Consider the following 12500-nt stretch of genomic DNA (forward strand, 5'->3'; position numbering starts at 1 on the left):
CACAACTTGGTCACAGGTGAAATAAAACTTCTAGAATACTAAACCTTCTAGAATACTGTGTGGTATTGAGCCTCATGATGGAGAAGGCCTGACTATTAGAATTAACTGCCTGCCTAATATTACGAACAGGATGGAATTGTCCAGGAAGATCTGAATGTAAAGGATGGTCAGAGTTATGAAAAATCTTATGCAATAAGCATAATGAAGTAATTGAACGACGGTGCCAAAGATTAATATCTAGATCAGGAATAAGAAATTTAATAAACCGTAAGTTTCAGTCCAACAAATTAAGATGAGAATCAGCAGCTGAAGACCAGAAAGGAGAACAATATTTGAAACAAGGTAGAATGAAAGAATTAAAACGCTTCTTCAGAATAGATTGATCACTGAAAGTCTTGAAAGACGTTCTCAATAAGCCAATTTTTTGTGCAATTGAAGAAGACACAACCTAATGTGTTTCTCAAAAGTAAATTTGCTGTCGAGAATCACACCTAAAAGTTTAAAAGAGTCATACAAAGTTGAAGAAACATTATTAATACTGAGACCCGGATATTGAGGAGCCACCGTCCTTGACCTACTTATAATCATACTTTGAGTTTTGTTATGATTCAACTTCAAACTCCATAATTTGCACCATGTACTAATTTTAGCTAGATCTCTATTAAGGGATTAAGCAATCCCAGATCTACATCCAGGTGGATGGAATTCAGGCAATGAGAGTAGCATCATCTGCATATGCAACAAACTTGTTTTCTAGACCAAACCACTTGTCATGTGTATGCAGTATGAAAGGTAATGGGACAAAAACACTACCCTGTGGAACACCAGATATCACATTCCTATACTCACTATGGTGCCCATCAACAACAACTCTTTGAAATCTATTACCTAATAAATCAATAATAATGCTAAGAAACGACCAACCCACTCCCAACTAATTGTCTTTAGAGTAAGTGGAATTTCCCTTTTCATAGTCTCATTTATTATACATATATAAGTTATGAATATTTACAAATATATATATATATATATATATATATATATATATATATATATATATATATATATATATATATATATATATATATATATATATGATAAATTTAGCACATTTAGACGTGTTTTTCATATTCAAATAAGCCCTATATTTTTTATATATTAATGTCTGGATTCTCTTAACGACCTCGGGATCAGAGCCCCAGGCGAAATCACACAAAAAATATTAGCTTTTGACCGACCGGGAATCGAACCCTGGTCCAGAAAACATGTATGAACAGTGCCATACCGCTTGGCCAAGGAGAAAGATAGAAATCAATGACAATTCTTCTCAACTTATACCTATCCAATTCTGTATTTTTTTTTTTTTTTTTTTTTTTTTGTACTTAAAATTGAAATCAACCCATCTTCACCACTGTATCTAATTGGTATGCGGGGAATTCAACTTCCAATTTCGATCTAAGCAATGGTTGATCGTGGGAATGGAGTGATTACTCTACTTAGTCAGAGTTTTTGCATTTCTAAAATTAATGTCTAACATATCTGATCTACTGTATTTTCCCTTCTCACTTGAACTACCGGAGAACGACCATTCACTCACGCTAGGAACTATCAAATCCTTATCCAGCTTATATCTAATTTCCTGTCGTACTGAATTTGCTTTCTCTTGGCTCAAATGATATGAACTTTGTTTGATATGTTTTGTGTGCTATAACACAATATCATACTCGGAATGATCAGTTAAACTAACCTAATTTACAACCAACAGTTTTAGGATGATTCGGAAAAAACATTGTATGATTCTCTTAGTTTTTCTTTTTCTAAGCTAATGTTAAACCTTAAACTTTTTAAGCACATCTGAGCTTTGCTCAATACTTTTTTCTCAGTTACTACAAGCACTGAGCGTTCATTGTATTTCTTTAGGAAGTTTATGTGTAACCACTTACCTCTACACCTACTAATATCAATTAAGTAGTTAAAATTTCCCATCTTTATTCCGCTCAAAAAATAAAAAAGCTTTGAGTTGGGAACTTATGAACATTGTAAATTGTAAACTGAATTAACAAAAGCCATGGAATAATAACTGACTTACGCCAAAAGAGTTTATGATTAAAAAAATGACAGAATCTGGAGGAAAACACTCAAGTTGGTTATCTTGCCCGTGTTGGTGAATGAGGAACAGGGACGTGGTGTGTAGGATGACCCCTTTATTTAAAATTCTGCATTGAAAAGAAACGGCAAATGCCTGGCCACATTTATTTCAGGATTTTTACCGTTTTAAAATCGGATATATTGAAGTAAAAGAGTCATATAACGGTCACCAACCCGTAAAATATAATAACAAAGTAAGGTAAAATTATGGTCGCCTGTATTTCACTATATTTTTACGGAGATTTTCCGATTAAAATTGCGGTTATTTTAACAGTGTAGGGCAAGGGCCTTCATGTTTGACTCGAGGCCAAAGTAGTCTTAGTGCAGCAGCAGCTGTTCTAAATCAGTCTTTACTTACCTAGAAAAAAGAGGGAGTGGTGGAGACAAGTCCACATAATCTAGAACACCGACCTATATCTGGTGAAAAAAAAATTAGAATCTTGTCTAAGATGAGGTTAGGAGACGTTGCGGGCGGAAAACAAAGACATTTCCCATCAATAAAGTTTAGCTAAACGAATAAGACTGGAGTTACGATGGTGCAGTATCTTGATGGGTTCATCTCTCTAGTTCTGTCGAGACTTTAAATTATCATGAAAGACGTCCATGTTAACACTTCTCAAAAACTGATGCAAATTGATTATGCATATTACCTCCGAATATTGTTAATTAATTTCAGTTTTAAGTTATATGCATCTCGGAAATTAAGAATTCCCTATATAAGTTTACTTAAAATTTATCATTTTGGGGTTCTATACATATCCATTTTTTTTTTTTTTTTTTATTAAAACTTGAATATGAAGAATTTTACTCAAGGAATGGGTGCCATGAATTTACCTTACATTTTATTTCCTTGCCAAAGAAGTCATTACTTGTTTGTGTTACCTTATAACATCATTTTGTTAAAATTTGGAATGCCAAAGGCTTTCATTTCAAGACAATATCTAGAAGGTAACGGATTTGTTGAAACATTTCATTAAATGTGGCATATAAGGATGAAGTATAAAGGGAAACTGAGTTAAATGTGTAGTTGTCTCAAAGAGAGAGAGGATAGATATCTTGGGGACGCATACGAGTGTTTCAGTGAAAGGCATTAGCATATAAGAAGAGATGATAGGGAGAGTATTTAGAGGAATGAGTGATTAATGAAACCAGAGAAGAGTACACGAGTGTCAGTTGAATATATGTAGCCTATACATGCATATATACTTAACTTTATATATTTATATATATATATATATATATATATATATATATATATATATATATATATATATATATATACAGTATATATATATGTATATATATATATATATATATATATATATATATATATATATATATACTGTATATATATACGTATATATATACAGTATATATATATGTATATATATATATATATATATATATATATATATATATATATATACATATATATATACTGTATATATATACGTATATATATACAGTATATATATATATATATATATATATATATATATATATATATATATATATATATATATATATACTGTATATATATATATATATATATATATATATATATATATATATATATATATATATATATACACAGTATATATATATGTATATATATATATATATATATATATATATATATATATATATATATATATATACTGTATATATATACGTATATATATACAGTATATATATATGTATATATATATATATATATATATATATATATATATATATATATATATATATATATATATATATATATATACAGTATATATATATATATATACATATATATATATAACGGATTTTGAGCGACACGAAAATCAATTTTTGGGTGAGGTAGCCATGTCGTCCTGATGGAAGTTCCTAATAGGTAGCTTTCTAGGGTATACTTGACTACAGTGATATTCCCATAGAAATTTTACCTTAAGGTATCCAGAATTCTAACTCCTGGAGCGAATATCCCTAAATAATCTCACAGGGATATCGCATAATATCAGAGGACGTATTCTTGACACGTCAAGAATCTGAAACGAGAATGAAAAGAGAGCCGCTCATAAGGCATCTCTCCTATTCCGTTTCCAGTGTGTATCTGATGATGGTGATAGCGCCCTCTTTATTCCTTGTAGCGATATACGAGGTGTTACAGATACTGTATTATAGGGAGGGGTCAATAAGCCCTTTTACAATAAAAGGAAGGGCGGGTCCATCAGGACGACATGGCTACCTCACCCAAAAATAGATTTTTCGCTTCGCTCAAAATCCGTTTTTTGAGCTCAGGCCATGTGGTCCTGATGGAAGTTTACCAGAGCATTACTGTATCTGTGGATTCTCAATCAGTGCCATACTCTCAAGAAAGTATTTTCCTGGTCCGTCTAGACCTAGAGACCTATGATGTTACCGTCATACATCATTTCATCTAAGCATGAACTATGTTAGTGCTTCCGGCCCCATACAGGGAAGAGTCGTACTAGACTCTGGAAAAAGTCTCGAGGAGTACATAATAATTATGGATGACAAAATGACAAGCTTATATAGTGTTCTCCCCTATACAATATAAAGCAAAGTTTGTATAAGAGTCACCAATGTCAGTATGACTTTGTGACACCTTCCCCAATGTGACTACTCTTATAAACTATTGGATAATGGTTGTATCCGCATAGGAACAAATTTTGCCTCTTTGCCACGTCAACCCTTCCAAGGAAGGGTTAGAGTGAGTGGACTTTTGCTTGAATCAGGGAACAGTCTTAAAAGACATACCATGATAAAAAATATCCATATTTTAATCTTAATGCTCAGTACATTTCAAATAAAATGAGTGTGGGCGAATAAGACTATGAACTAGTTTATTAAAATTTAATAAACATACATATCAGATCAACATTTATAAAATTGATAAAACGTGGATGATATGCATCAAAGCATAAAGAAAAACAGTCAACAGAAAATATTGTTTCGTCTACGAGGAAACAGATTTGCCACTTCAATTGAATTATTAATAATAATGTTATAGTCTGTATACTGTTAATTTACACTAGTGTAAAAAACGCTTGCACAAGTGTCCGTATTATGCTATAGTTCACCGACGACAATGGAACAGTTTGTAAGGACACTTTCGTGGCCTATCACTCAGTGTGTAGTAACATACAGTGACTACACACGCACCCTCTTAATTAATCATCCCAAATTAATTACACTGTTCCTCGCAGATTTAAAACAGAAGGTTAAAGAGTTCTACCTGCTGCTACCACAGAATTCTTAAGTTGCTCCACTAGCATCGCATAGTGAATAAAGAACACCTTGGGTGACTACCAGCTGGTGTACAAACAAGGATGTTCAAAGTCCATATAATTAAAGAAATTTTATGGAAGAGGCAACTTTCCTCGGATCATGACTAACGGGTGTACTGTCTGGATCCGTTCTGCGAATAACACGGGTGAGTTTCGCCCTTAGTTATTGAAAACTTTGAACCTAGGGTTTCTCTTCTGAACAGCTGTCCTCCCATAAAGTCTGAAGTTCTATGAAGATAGACCTTAGGCACTCCACTGGACATAGAGATGCATCTTCCTTCAGAGGGCAGATTCTCTAGGGACCCCACCTGTTGGTGGGTAGCTTGTTCTTGGTAAGAAACGTTGGGTCTGGAAATAGATTCAGTTCTCCCTCCAAGAACTGGACGTGGCCTTTCTCTCTAGAGAGAGCCACTATTTCACTAACTCTGGCACACAAAGCAAGTACAAGCAGAAATATGACTTAAAATTCAAGGCCTTCTAAGCGCATTCCTCATTGTTCATTATTTATACACAATGAAGAATCTTATCTACTGACCATGCAAAGGGTCCTTGGAGGCGCTGAAGGGCTAAGCCTAGCATGGGCCTTAGTAGTTCATTAAGAACGTCATTAGAAAGGTCGACCTATAAGGCATATGGTATCTGTCTTGTCAAGGCAGACTTGAACAAAAGAATTGTGTTGACTGCTAAACCTTGCCCATAAAGGTGAATGAAGAATGATAAATAGAAATCTGTCTAGATTTCTTTTGGATTCTTCGCCTTGACAAGGGATATCTGTTTCTTCCCTGAAGCCTCATAATGTCTTCTGGTTTCCTCCAAAAGTCTGAAGTGACTTTTAACACCGAATCTTTTTCTCATCGTTTAGGAGAGAAAATCATGAGATGTAGGTTCCGTGTTTTCTGTGATGAAGTGAAGACAGTCGACTTCTGTACTCGCTGAGACAGTGATGGATCCGGTAGCGGTACGAATTTTAGTCATAGTTCCAATGCCAGAGGGAACCACACACTATTTGGAAACTTGTGGGCCACTATTGCTGCTTTCCCTTTGAAGGATCTCAGCTTATCGAGGACCTTCAAAAGGAGGTTGTGCGGAGGGAACAGATAAATACTGGACCATCTGTTCAAGTCCAGGGACATAGGGTCCACTGCCTCCGCTAGCAGATCCTCGTATGGGGACACGTAACGATCTATTTTCTTGTTGTCTTTCGTCGCAAAGAGGTCTATCTGCAGCTCTGGGACTTGACTCGAGATGAAGGAGAACAATCCTGCGTCAAGGGACCACTCTGACTCTATAGGTGTAAACCTGGATAGAGCGTCCGCTGTCACATTGCAGAACCCTTGAATGTGAACTGCTGACAGGTGCCATTTCTTCCTTTCCACCAAACGGAATATGGCCAACATCACTTGGTTGATTTGAGGTGACCTTGACCCTTGTCGATTCACGCATCTCACTACCACCTCGCTCTCTAGAACCAGTCTTATGTGGGTCGAGTGGCGGGGAGAAACTTTCTTTAGTGTCAGAAGTACTGCCCCGGCTTCTAGAAAGTTGATGTGAAATGACTTGAAAAGATTGGACCAAGCTCCTTGGACTCTCATCTGATGAGAGTGACCTCCCCAGCCTTCCTTTGAAGTGTCTGTGTGGATAGATACTGACGGGGGAGGAGGTTGAAGAAGTATTGATTTCTTCAATTGCTTGGCATTGGACCACAGCTTGAGAAGCGTTCGCAGTCGAGTCGGTAGTGGTCTTATTAGATCTCTTCGCGCGTTTGATGCGTATTTTCTCCAGAATCCTGTTGCATCCTTAAGCTGTGCTCTTAACACTGGATCTGTTATCGAAGCAAACTGTAGCGAGCCAAGCAGTCTCTCCTGTTCGCGTCTTGATATCCGTTTGTATTTCAATAGTCTCTTGACAGATCCTGCTATTTCTTTCCTCTTCTTACCAGGAATGGAAAGTCGATGTGACTCCAAATTCCAGTGGATTCCCAACCCTTGAAATTTTTGAGCTGGAGAAAGTCGAGACCTTCTGATGTTGATCTTGAATCCCAGATGTTCCAGGAACTGGATCACTATCTTAGAAGCTTGCATGCATTCTGTCCTGGATGCTGCCCACACTGGCCAGTCGTCCAAGTAGGCTACTACTTGGACCCCCTCTAGACGTAATTGATGGGCGGCTGCGTTCGTGAGCTTCGTGAAAATCCTTGGGGCTATATTTAGCCCGAAAGGCATGGCTCTGAAGGCGTAAAGTTTTTTATGTAACTTGAAGCCTAGGTAAGAGGAGAGGTGACGATTAATTGGAACGTGCCAATAAGCGTCAGACAAGTCTATAGACAGTATATGCCCTTCTGGGCAGTAGGGTCCTTATGTGTTGAAGCGTGAGCATTCTGAACTTGTAGTTCACTGTGAACTTGTTGAGTAGCGACAAGTCTAGAATGACTCTGAGTTTTTCTGAGTAATTCTTTGGAACACAAAACAGCCTTCCTTGGAATCTTATGGACTTAACTTTCCGGATTACTCTTTTGTCTAAGAGTTCTCGGACATATTCTTCCAGAACGGGGGATGAGTGTTGGAAGAATTGAGGAGATTGAGGTGGAGGACTGCTCCAGCTCCAACCTAGTCCATTTTTAATTAGGCTGTGGGCCCAGGAATCGAAGGTCCAGCGATCCCTAAATAGCTGTAGTCTCCCTCCTACTGGAAGTATCTTACTTCTGCTGTTGTGGACCTGAGGCCTTGCCTCCTTGACCGCATCCTCCCCTGTATCTCCATCCTCTTGAAGGGCGTCTAGAACAGCCTCTGGCTGTTCCTCTAGCTCTCAAACGAAAGGAAGAAGTCTGCCTTTCAAAGGCTGGGTTAAAAACTGGCGACTGTGTCGCCACTTGTTGAGGTACCAGCTGATACATGGTTGAAGGTTGTGCCACTATCTGAGGCACCGCGGTCACAGGAAGTTGTTGTTTATGTTGCTGTCGGTAGGGTTAGCCAGCCGAGAGGATGGCCTAGGCCTTTTTGTCTTCCTCTTGGGTTGGGGACCCTCATCCGGAGAAGACTTTCTCTTAAGATCTAAGCCCCACTTTTTGAGAAGGTTCCTATTCTCTGTGGCGGCCTTGTCTACTACCTCTTTAACCACTTCATTGGGAAAGAGGTCTTTACCCCAAATACGAGAGGAGATCAGTTTCCTCGGTTCGTGCCTCACCGTAGCCGAGGCGAACACGAACTCTCTACAGGCTCTCCTAGCTTTAATAAAGCTATAGAGATCCTTCGTAACTGTGGCCAGATGGGTTTTGGCCACAACCATGAACATGTCCTGGTTCTTGGGGTCACTTGCCATCGTTTCTAGTGACGTTTGCAATGACAACGATGCCCCAAGTCTTTCCTTTGTCTCTTGCTCTCTACGCAAGAGAGCCTCCGACAGTTTTGGAAGTGCCTCACTGAACTGGCGTTCAGCAATATCAGCTTCCAGCTTCCCGACTGAGAAGGTAAAGTGTACGTCCTTCCAGTCTTCTCGGTCCAAGGGCAAGGTCAGAGTTATGGCTTGCACTCCTCCAAGGAGGGGCATGGTTTCCCTGCCTCCACTGCCTTTAAGGCTGCCTTATATCCCTTTTCCAAGAAGGGAAAGGCTCTGGTAGGAGAGGCCACAAAGGAGGGAAACTTCTTACTCAAGGTGGGCACCTTTGAGTTAGTGAAGTCCCTCTCTTTCATTGAGCTCGCTAGTAACGTCTGAGCTTTACTATGGTCAAAAACTATGACCTCCTTCGGCTCCGTCTCCTCCTTTAAGGCTGGCTCCTTCCTAGGACGGACATAGCAGTCCGGATAAGAATCTTTGTTGTGCCAAAATTCTACTTCTTCCAGGGGAATTGCTCCCAACTTTTCTGAGATCACGATCTTCCTGATTGTCATTGGCACGTTTTCGGCATACCTCCAAGGATTGGTATCCGAGCACAAAGGAAGATCCTTCACGCTGAGCCGCTTCTGGGGCCCATGTGATGCTGCAAGTCTACGTATCTCCAGTTTCATTGCAGCTTCCTTCTCATCATTCTTCCTTTGAATTTGTTGGATCATCTCAACAATGGAAGAAAGAGTCCTTCCCAGTTCATCTGGGATAGCAGACGATGTAGAAGGAACAGGTTCTGGGTCCGGAACCAATGTAACCGACACTTCGTCGATTTCTTCCTCTTCTACTTGAGGAGCCTGGAACAGCTCCTCCTCCTGACCTTCTCCTAGAAGGTCCTTCCCAGTAGAATCCAACACCTCCGACATCCTATCATCCAATTGGATGTCTTGAAGGGCTGCCGAGACTTCAGAATCTACCGGATTCTGGGCAGTTGGTATCTCCACCTGAGGCTGGGGGATGATTGCATCTGCCAATGCTTTAGGGAAAAGGTAGGCCCTCATCTTCTCATTTCGAAGGTAGGGGCCTGAGGTTTTTTTCTGAAAACCCCTCACCCTGGAACGTAACCTTTCCCTGTCAGCATCCCTTGACTCCGTCGACATAGGGTCGTCAAAAGCCTCGGTAATCAGGTTAGAACAAACTGTACAAACCTGAGGGTCCCAATACCGGAGATCACCTCCGGAGGCTGCACATGCTGCGTGCCTCTTGCAAAGTTGATGTCCAGAGAAGTTCTTACTGCGGACATTACAGAACATACTCCCGCACTTCGGATGGTCCTCCTGTAAAGAGAAGAAGGCTTTCACTTATACTGATACATTTAGCTTATATAGAAAAGCTATAAAAGAAAGAAGGAAAGACACATACTTGTATTTCCTGCCCAGTCAAATGCTGAAACCTCCTGAGATATTAAAACTAAGGTTAATTCTATTCTAGAATATATTATGTATTTTCCTAAATGGAAATTTAAGGTGTAGTTCACACCTTGGGATAAAGTTTTAATATACAGGATAGAAAGAATACAGAAAGAACTTACTTTCTATATATTGTACGGTCTCAACAAAAGGTTGTACAAGATAACATTAAGTATGATGAAGAACTTTAGTGTTATCACAAACTCTGTACAGCAGTTTCTACTAATGCAGTGTGTACTACACTACAAATATAGCAACTACTGTACATCGCATGCTGTACCGGCCGGCCTCTACCTCTGTATAGTTCAAAGATATACTATCTTTAATTAATAGGCAGCAGCCCACTGATTCGCGACTGTGTGCCGGCCGGCAATCATTGCCAGTCGACAGCTGAAAACACTAATACCCGGCTGCCAGCCACTGATTGTAGTGGCCAGCAGATTCGGGCTGTGTTTCCACTGACGGCAGGCAAAGGTAATAATACCCATGCCCGCTGGCAGTAGCCAAGAACCAGAGAACCTTCACCTGCCCGGCTGTCGGCTGTTAAGCCGGCAGCCGGGTTAGGCGTACAACACAATAGTCAGAGAAACAGTATGGATGTAAGGTTATAAGGCGGCATTGCCATATGATCTTCCATCCAGAAAGAGTGAACTTATGGAAGAGGAGAATGTAGCATTCAGGCTTCCAAAGAATCCATAGCCTGCCAGGCTCTACCGACAGACATGGAAGGGAGACCAAGGGAGATCTGGGGTTCACTCTGCAAAGAACAAAGGGTCTTTGCCGACCGACACGTATTGCCAGCCGGCAGAGAGCTGAGCCGGTCCTCCATCCTAACCTACACTAGGTACGGAAGTAGGACTGTGGCCAACAGAAAATAAAAGAAAGAGAGGTGGGGAAAGGATAAGGGTCCTATAGACTTCGTTCTAGCAAGAGACACACTCAGCAGTTAGGGAAGCTCATCCTAACCAAGAGTTGTCTATTAGGGAGGAAGACTGGCAATACTTGCTATCCTCCTCCCAACCAGAACAAAGTTAGGTGAAGTTATTTCGCCGGGCAACAGAGAAAACTCATTCTCCAGCCCGAGAAAAACAACACAGGACAGTCTGCTAGGCCACGAGAGGAAGGAATCATCTCTTACAGAATCCTTCCGACATGGACTAGGGAAGAAAAGCTTCCTGTGGCCGCCGCTAACCTAGCAAAGGAGACTCATTCTTTATGCTAGGAAGAAGCAGACCACAGACTAGAAAATCTGATGTTCTGCCCTAACCCAAAAAACCAGTCACTCTGGTTATCAGGTCACGATAGACATATCCTAGAATAGTTATACCCGAATTATTATACAGAGAGAACCACTAGGATTAAGCCAAAGGCTTACAGAGGGAGAGAGGGATTGAACTTAGCCTCCGGAGGAGAAAAGAACAATCGGGGATGTGCGAAAGTATACTACTGTACCTAGATTACTAGACTAGGTAAGATGAAAATCGATTACCTAATGCACCGAAACTCTCTCGTATACAATCTTGGAAAAAACATTCAACAATATCTTACATGTATAAAATATTTGACTATAGCTTCAAAATTATAACACTAGGAAAAACTTATATCATGCATGAAAGTACTAGGGACAGACACCTAGGCTACTAAGCCTCGCGAAGGGCAAGATCGGTTACCTAAATCACCGAACTAAAAACTGATGGTATAATATAAGCATTCCTAGAGGAGCTAAATAGCTAGATTATTAAAGCATAACAAACCGGGAACGTCGCTCTAGCTAACTAAATGACCCATAAATAACGAGCGATACCATCCAGGATGTCTCCGGTAGGCAACAGCTCTTGTTTACGTTAAAATCACTTTTGATTTAATTCAAAACGACAAGAGCTTATATTTATACATAGTAAATATAATACTCAGCTTTTCAGAGGCAGAAGAGGCCGGAGAAGTCATCAAAATGTTGAATTAAATATAAAATAACAAGAAAACACAAGGGAAAACACCGAGTAGTACAGCTACACGAATAGGAATAAAGAGGGCGCTACGCCTTCATCAGATACACACTGGAAACGGAATAGGAGAGATGCCTTATGAGCGGCTCTCTTTTCATTCTCGTTTCAGATTCTTGTCACTCTAACCCCTCGAAGCGTTAATACTGTTCGGAGTGAAGATCTATGTGACGTGTCAAGAATACGTCCTCTGATATTATGCGATATCCCTGGGAGATTAATTAGGGATATTTGCTCGAGGAGTTAGAATTCTGAATACCTTAAGG

This window comes from Palaemon carinicauda, chromosome 26, assembly GCF_036898095.1.
Source record: "Palaemon carinicauda isolate YSFRI2023 chromosome 26, ASM3689809v2, whole genome shotgun sequence".
Taxonomy (NCBI): domain Eukaryota; kingdom Metazoa; phylum Arthropoda; class Malacostraca; order Decapoda; family Palaemonidae; genus Palaemon; species Palaemon carinicauda.